At 44.9% G+C, this 8,534-nt stretch overlaps 1 long non-coding RNA gene across 1 annotated transcript in view; it reads right to left on the bottom strand.

Annotated features, from left to right (window-relative positions):
• Nucleotides 1-8,107, bottom strand: part of LOC126982439 (uncharacterized) — a 13,189-nt gene extending 5,082 nt beyond the window's left edge. Inside the window, exons 1-2 of the long non-coding RNA XR_007735177.1 lie at nucleotides 7,919-8,107; nucleotides 3,675-3,716 (exon numbers count right to left, since the gene is read on the bottom strand). This is a non-coding gene — a long non-coding RNA (uncharacterized LOC126982439). The remainder of the gene's footprint in view (nucleotides 1-3,674; nucleotides 3,717-7,918) is intronic.
• Between the last annotated feature and the right edge of the window lie 427 nt (nucleotides 8,108-8,534).

Raw genomic sequence — 8,534 nt, 5'->3', positions numbered from 1 at the left:
CTCTCTCTCTCTCTCTCTCTCTCTCTCTCTCTCTCTCTCTCTCTCTCTCTCTCTCTCTCTCTGCTTAACACCTGCTCAAGATTAAGTAACTGTCTACTTATCTAACTGCTTACAACTTCCCCGACTCTCTCTCTCTCTCTCTCTCTCTCTCTCTCTCTCTCTCTCTCTCTCTCTCTCTCTCTCTCTCTCTCTCTCTCTCTCTCTCTCTCTCTCTCACGATTTCACTTCTTTAGTTCACTTTTTCCTTATTTGTTTTTTTTTCTGTTCCTTGTCTCTCCTTCTTCCCTTTTTCTTTATTCCTCGCTTATTCTGTTCCCCTTTCTCTCTTTTCTCACTTTCATCACGCATTCCTTTCCTCCTAATTCCTCCTTTCTGTGCCTTCCCACTTCACTTTCACTCGCCTGCTTTTTGTTGTCACTGCTATCCTGGTTTGATGACTCTCTCTCTCTCTCTCTCTCTCTCTCTCTCTCTCTCTCTCTCTCTCTCTCTCTCTCTCTCTCTCTCTCTCTCTCTCTCTCTCTCTCATTATGTATGTCATCTTTTTTTTCCATTTCTTCTTCAGCATTTCTTTTTATCCTTCTAACCTCCTCCTCCTCCTCCTCCTCCTCCTCCTCCTCCTCCTCCTCATCCTTCTCCTCCTCCTCTCATTCTCCTCCGCCTTTACCATTCCTGCCCTCTGTTCTTCCTCCCCTATTTGGTCTCTCCTTTCCTTCTCTCTCCCTCTCCTTCACCTTTCATTCCTTCCAAGTCACATTTTCCACAATCTCTTCTTCCTTTTCTTCCTTTCCCCTTGTCCCCTTCCTCCCTTCTTTGCTACTTTCCTTCCCTCCCTATCACCTAGTTCTCCATCTTGCATTCCTCCTCCATTTCACTCCTCCCTTCTTGCTTCATTCTTCCTTTACCTCCCCTGCTTCCTCTTTCTCTTCCTTCTTTCTTCCTTCCTTTCTCTCTTTCCTTGTTTTCTCCTTCCCTATGTTATGCCCTCCTTCTTTCCTTCATTTGCTGTCTTTTCCTTCCAATTCCCGTCTCCTCTTTCTCTCTTCTACTGCAACATGTCCTCTTTCCTTCCTTTCTTCCCTTCTCCAACTCTCCATCTTCATCGTTCTCTTCCTCTTTTCTCCTTGCTATTGGTTTCTTGTCATCCTTTCCTCCACCTCTCCTTGCCCCCTGCCCTTCTCCTCTCCTCTGCTCACTCTCCTTCCTCCTCTGCCCTCTGCCCTCCGTCCCTTCGCCCCCCTGCCCCTCTCGGCTAAGGGCAGGGAGGGTGTGTCCCGAGACCACGGCCCAGCGAAAGGTCACTCTCCCGGTGCACTTTCTCCTATAAGTCAGGCCAAGAGGTGCCGGCCATCGCGTAACGCCCGCGCGCCAACACTCGGCCGGGCAGTGACGCAGCCGCCGGCACGCAATTAGTAACGTACACCAGATTAGTTACGCCTCCTTAACCACACACATTATAACACCGAAGCTCAGTTCATGTAGTACAGCCAAACCTATTCTGACTTTACCTAACCCAGTCTATTATAACCTTACCTAATCTAACGTAGCGCAGCCTCTAGAACTCAAATATTACCTTAGCAAACCGGGAACGCCTCTTTAACCACACACATTATAACACCGAAGCTCAGTTCATGGAGTACAGCCTAACCTCGCCTAGTGTGACCCATTCTAACTTTACCTAACCCAGTCTATTATAACCTTACCTAATCTAACGTTGCGCAGCCTCTAGAACCTATTTAATCACAAAAGCAATAACACCAAAGCTCAGTTCCTGCAATATAGCAAAACCTCGCCTAGTGTGACCTTTTGTAACTTCACCTAACCTAATCTATCATAACCTTACCTAATCTACCGTAGTCTACGCTCCAACACTCAAATAGTAACGTAGCCGATTAGTAACATCTTCGCAATCATAGACATAATAACATCAAAGTGCAGTTAATCTAATATAGGCTAACCAAACATCGCCTAGTGTGACCCATTTTAACATTACCTAACCTCATATTTTCTAACCTTACTTAACTACCGTAGTCTTGGAACCAGCATTGAATTAGTGACGTAGCAGATTGGTAAGGCGTCCTGAACCACAGACGAAATAAATGCAACCCTCACTTAACCTAATATATCTAAACCTTGCCTAATGTGACCCATGCTAGCCTTCTAATCTAATCTTTTCTAACCTTATCTGGTCTAACGTAGCGTAGCCTCTTGCACTCAAATATTAACGTAGTTGATTGGTAACGCCTCCGTACTTACAGACGAAGGAGCACCAAACTTTACTGTACCTATTATTACCAAACCTTACCTAATGTGACCTATTCTAACCTGACCTAATCTACCGTCGTCTAGCCGCCAGCATGCAATTAGTAACGTTATTTACGCCTCCCTAACCACATAGCTACAATAACACCAGAGCCCAGCTACTGTACCAACAAGCCTAGTCTAATGTGATCTATTCTAGCTTTACCTAACCTAATATATTCTAGCTTTGCCTGATCCAACGTAGCCTCTTGCACGCAATTAGTAACGCAGCTGATTAGTAACGCCTTCTTACTCACGGACGTAGTAACACCTATTATAACCAAACCTTGCCTAATGTGATCTATTCTAACCTGACCTAACCTACCGTGGTCTAGTCGCCAGCACGGAATAAGTAAAGCTGATTGGTAACGCCTCCTTGATCACAGACACAAAACCTTTAACCTGATGTAACCAGACCTCGCCTACCTAACTTTATCTATTCTACTCTCACCTGTTATAACGTAGTCTAGCCTCCAGCATTTAATTAGTGGCTTAGCAGATTAGTAACGCCTCCTTGGCCCTACAGCAGTGCTTCCCAAACTTTTCTGGTTGCGACCTTAACCCGTCCGCTGCGATTGGCACGGATTTCGCCTTCAGTGGTAGCTTGTCTAATTTCCTCTCTCCCTCTTCCTTCCTCTTTTTCCTCCTCTCTCTCACTCACTCACTCTAATAAGTCTTTCTCTTACTCTTTCGTTTGTACTGTCCACATGTCTGCCAGCCACTCTCTCTCTCTCTCTCTCTCTCTCTCTCTCTCTCTCTCTCTCTCTCTCTCTCTCTTACACCTAACTGTGATTAAAAATATCATCCTTTATAGTATGATAGTTATAGCTTTTTTCCAAGACCCTCCAGCGACCCTCAGAAACACTCGTTCTCGCGACCCTCATTTGGGTCGCGACCGTGGGTTTGGGAACCACTGCCCTGCAGCATACATACGAAATAACACCATACATCACTGACCTAATAATTATAACCAAACCTTGCCTAATCTAATATATTCTACCCTTACCTAATAACCACTCAGTAACGTGGCTGATTAGTAACGCCTCCTTAATCACAGACGTAATAACACCAAACCGCACTTATTTAACCAACCCTCGCCTAATAGGATGTATTTTATCTTCTAACCTTATAAAACCTAATCAGTGGTCTAACCTAGCCTGGCTTAATGTGACAGTCTAACCAAACCTAACCAAACTTATTGTGACCCAATCCATTCTGGCCTAACTTAAACTAAACTTAACTACAGTAACGCTAACACTCCTTAGTTACGACCCCTTAAACACAGACACAGTAGCACAGGAATAGGAAAAAAAATCATAAGACGAGTAATAAGAGTGAAGACAGCAATAGTTGCACACACTAAACATATGACTCACTTAACTCTTGAAGAAGTTGTGGAAAAGCAGATTCTGCTAACCCTGAAAAAGAGAAAAGAGGAGATATTATAATGATATATAAGTAAGTCACAGGAAAAGAGAAGATTGATGTGAATGTATAAATGCCGTATAGGAAATTAATATCAAAACAAGCAAGAAATTTCTTAGAAAAGGATGATAGGCGATGTAAGAAAATTCACTAATCCAAATACAGCTGGTGACCAGTGGAACACACCACTAAAGGAAATCGTGTCAACAGCATTCACAAATTTTAAAACTTCTAACAAATGGTTGAAAATTCAGGACAACACGAGCCTTACTCAGTCATGTAGAAATAGAAATTGAAACACACACAAAAAAGTTCCCGTGGTGCAGTGGACTAAGTCTTTCCCATGTCAGGCTCAATCAAAGTCCAGCACATGATCGGGCAATACTGAAAGACACAAACAAACACACATAAAAACGCCAATGCACACTGACAAACACTCGCATTGCTACACACACACGGTCAGTTAATAACATAACCAAAAACATACGTATTACACGAAGCAAGGACAACAAATAATACAACCAGTAATACCAATACAGCTCGTAATGTACACAAGCAGTAACGAGCAAGCCACAAAAAAGTCAAAAGGGAACCCGCGCAAAAACAAGCAACACAAACGCAACACACACACACTCCACCACAAGCGCATGTCATGATAAGGGACACATCTAGTTCAGCAAAGGCACAGACATATGAATTGTGTTTTGCGTGTGTGTTATCAGCAGCCGCATGCAATAAAAGGGATCAAGTTCAAGAAATATAAAAGAAAATCAAACCTGCAGATTACAGAAAGAAAACTAAACAAAATACACAATGACACTCCAAATAGGCGAAAAAACGCAGAGACGAAAATAAAACTAAAACAAGAAAAAATAAATATAAAACGAAAATATATTCAGACAGGACAAAGTAACGGAAGAAAAGGAAAACAAACGAATAAGGAGAGAGAGAGAGAGAGAGAGAGAGAGAGAGAGAGAGAGAGAGAGAGAGAGAGAGAGAGAGAGAGAGAGAGAGAGAGAGAGAGAGAGAGAGAGAGAGAGAGCAAACAAACGCAAATGAACACGCTCGAGGCTACAAAAGGTAAGAGGGTGTGATTTAGGAGTGACCACGAGCCACCTGTCCTGACCCCGTATGACCGAGAGAGAGAGAGAGAGAGAGAGAGAGAGAGAGAGAGAGAGAGAGAGAGAGAGAGAGAGAGAGAGAGAGAGAGAGAGAGAGAGAGAGAGAGAGAGAGAGAGAGAGAGAGAGAGAGAGAAACTATCAGCATGTTCTGTGTACGTGTAAGGGTGTGATATCATATGTACACACACGGGAGCTGAGTGCAGTCGTGTGTGTATGCCATGTGTGTCTGTGTGTGGATAGCTTAATGAAGTGTGTGTGTGTGTGTGTGTGTGTGTGTGTGTGTGTGTGTGTGTGTGTGTGTGTGTGTGTGTTCTGCATTAGTTTTCTTTTCTCTTTTTTTTGTTGTTGTTATGTTTTTTTGTGTGTATAGAATAGATGGGAAGGTCTCTGTGTGTGTGTGTGTGTGTGTGTGTGTGTGTGTGTGTGTCCTTGGCATGCATGGGTGTGTTTTTCTGCCCCCGTTTTGTAACCGCTCTGCCAGAATAGGATTTTGCTTTGTTTGTTTATTTATTTTATCAGTTTATTTATTTGTTTATAAGCGCCTATCTCTCTCTCTTCAAACCACGAGACTTTTTCCGCTCGTCACTTTTCCTTCTTGTCCAAACAAGTGATTCACGTCACCTCGTGAAGGACACACACACACACACACACACACACACACACATACACATACATACTTCTTTTAATTTGAGGGTGAAAAGGTGTAATTTACTCGGAGGCGACGGTTCACAAGGGAAAACATGATAAGTTTGTTGCTACCCTACGCTCAACGCCTTCAAATTTAGCAATGGATCCTTCGCATCGTAGGGGGAGAGAGAGAGAGAGAGAGAGAGAGAGAGAGAGAGAGAGAGAGAGAGAGAGAGAGAGACCCACCACTCCTCGAGCCTCCACCTGCTGATAGCGTCGGTACCCCTGGATACGTGTGGTCGCTGCCTCATTAACCTTCCACTCACCTGTCCACGCGGCGGGCCAGTCATCCACCGGGTCCTGGGTACGGGGTCTGTGATGGGGGGACTAAAAGGGGACAAGGAGGGGACAAGAGGGGAAGAGGGGGCGGGGTAGGTAATGGTGGTGGTGGTGGTGATGGTGTTTACTTTCGCCAGTCAGAGGGTCGTCACCTGCCTCCCACACCTGATGTTGATATGCACAGGTGTCATTGATTAGGGACTGCGAGAGAGAGAGAGAGAGAGAGAGAGAGAGAGAGAGAGAGAGAGAGAGAGAGAGAGAGAGAGAGAGAGAGAGAGAGAGAGAGAGAGAGAGAGAGAGAGAGAGAGAGAGAGAGAGAGAGAGAGAGAGAGAGAGAGAGAGAGAGAGAGAGAGAGAGAGAGAGAGAGAGAGAGGACGAAATCAATAAAATAGTCGTTTGAGTTCGTGTGTGTGAGTGGACGTGTCCCCGGCTCTCAGGTCTAGACGGGGTCGAACCAATATTACTTTATAATATTACTTTTTCCGATTTATTATTGAAGACTCGTCCGATGAAGCCAACCAATTTGTGCGCAGTTTTAACTACCTCTGAACAATGCTGACCGGGCTTTAAATCGCTTGATATAGTGATTCCAAGATCCTTTTCTTTACTTACTGCAGAAAGTTGTTGGCCATTCATTACGACGATTACGTACCGAACGCGATTGTTAATTTTTCCGATGTGCAACACTTTACATTCGTCAACGTTAAATTTCATTTGCTATTGATTGGCCCAACGTGCAAGTCGATCTAGATCTGATTGTAAAGCTTCTTCGTCGAGTGTCGCATGGATGATGGATGATAACGAAGTGGCGATGAAAGAGGAAAGGGAAAAGGGGAGTTGGAGGAGGAGGAGGAGGAGGAGGAGGAGGGTTGAGATCCGGGATGGCTAACTAACTTGTTTGGAAGTCCTTCCCACGCGTAGGACTTTCCTTACTCCTGGTATCTCTCTCTCTCTCTCTCTCTCTCTCTCTCTCTCTCTCTCGTTGTAGTGCGAGAATGGAATAAGCTCCCATCATCAGTGGTCCAGTGTAACACGATTGGATCAGCAAAAAAAATAGCTCGACACTCACTTCCTTCCTTAATATCAACTAGAGTAGATGCAACGTTTTTTTCTTTCTTCTGATTGTAAAAATCTACTAGTTTTTAAGGACAGACCACCAAGTCTGGACCATGGGGTCTGTGTGGTCTGATTTTCTATGTAAATCTATGTAAATCTCTCGTACAAAAAAAAGATGTTTCGGTAAATATTCGTTTTAGTACCGTGCCAGTAGTTCATTACCTACCTTATGAAACATATATTTTCAACAAACGTTCAACAATCATGGAAACGCTTTTAAAATCCAATTCAAGGACTATTTATTGTTGAAATTAGGGGATAATAGATTCACGAAAGCGCAGCCTCCTCTGGCGGCGGGCGCGGCGGCGGTGCAGCCGGTGTTGCGAGAAATACCTCCTTGCAGAAATTATGTCGCATATACCTGTGAGGGGGGGAGGTCCAGTGGGGGGCGCAGCCCCCCTGGTTAGAAGGGGGGTCGAGGGGGTCGAAACCCTCCCGTCAGCAGGTCGTAAAGTTCGATTGGAGGAGTTTAAATATGCTCCTCCACCCTAAACCCTATGCGAGATATTTTGCGGCTGCGGCGGCTGTACCGTCGCCGCGGCCGCCGTCAAAGGTGGCTACGCTTTCCTGAATATTATCCCCTATTTTCAACAATAAAGTCTTTGAATTGGATTTTGAAAGCGTTTCCATGATTGTTGAACGTTTGTAGAAAAGACATATGAAGAGCTAATGATGTTTCATAAGGTTGGTGAAGTATTAGCACGGTACTAAAACGAATCTTTACCGAAACATCTTTTTTGGTACGAGAGAGAGAGAGAGAGAGAGAGAGAGAGAGAGAGAGAGAGAGAGAGTCGCTCTCGACCGGTGCTTCGAGGTGGTTCATCGGAGCAGTGACGTCAGAGTGAATGCAAATGGCGGACTACCACTTCACTGTGGATTATTTCCTTCCCGACCAGACACCAGTCGCGTAAGGCAGGCATGATAAAACAGTTACGTTGCAAGCCAGGATAAGGAATAAACGGAAAACCAATAAACATCAGAGTAACTTACATTCCGTCCACCTGGCAGCGTGTAGGTCTCGGCCGAGCACACCACAGCCTCCCACTTCTTGCCGCTTCCTCTCGTTAACGTATTTCCGCTTGCTTGTTTGTTTGTTTTCTCCGTCTTGCTCCAAACACTTCCTCTCCCCGGTCACGGTCCCCTAACCCCTCCCGTCAGCCGCTCACGCCCCGCACGCACCACATCTGTCACTCCGGTTGGGTCCCACGCGCGCCCCCACGGCACAAGATGGACTGTCTGATGCCTCCGCGGCGCACCAACCCTTGCCTACCCCGCATGAAGCTGTCTGATCTACCTTCCCTAATACGCCAAGCATCCTTTATTATTGTGAATTTGATAACTGGTCAAGAAATGTTGTGGGTCGTATGTAAGGTAGAGTAAATTAGGCTTATTATATTTTAGAAGGCTTTTACGTCACCGATGCATCCGAAGATTGGCTGTAATGCTGGAACTCTCTCTCTCTCTCTCTCTCTCTCTCTCTCTCTGGTAAAGGTGATATATTTTACTCCGACGGCACACACACACACACACACACACACACACACACACACACACACACACACACACACACACACACACAGGTCAGATTATATAAAAAAATATAAAA

Source organism: Eriocheir sinensis, chromosome 51 (assembly GCF_024679095.1).
Source record: "Eriocheir sinensis breed Jianghai 21 chromosome 51, ASM2467909v1, whole genome shotgun sequence".
Taxonomy (NCBI): Eukaryota; Metazoa; Arthropoda; class Malacostraca; order Decapoda; family Varunidae; genus Eriocheir; species Eriocheir sinensis.
This window is presented reverse-complemented; position numbering and strand designations above follow the sequence as displayed.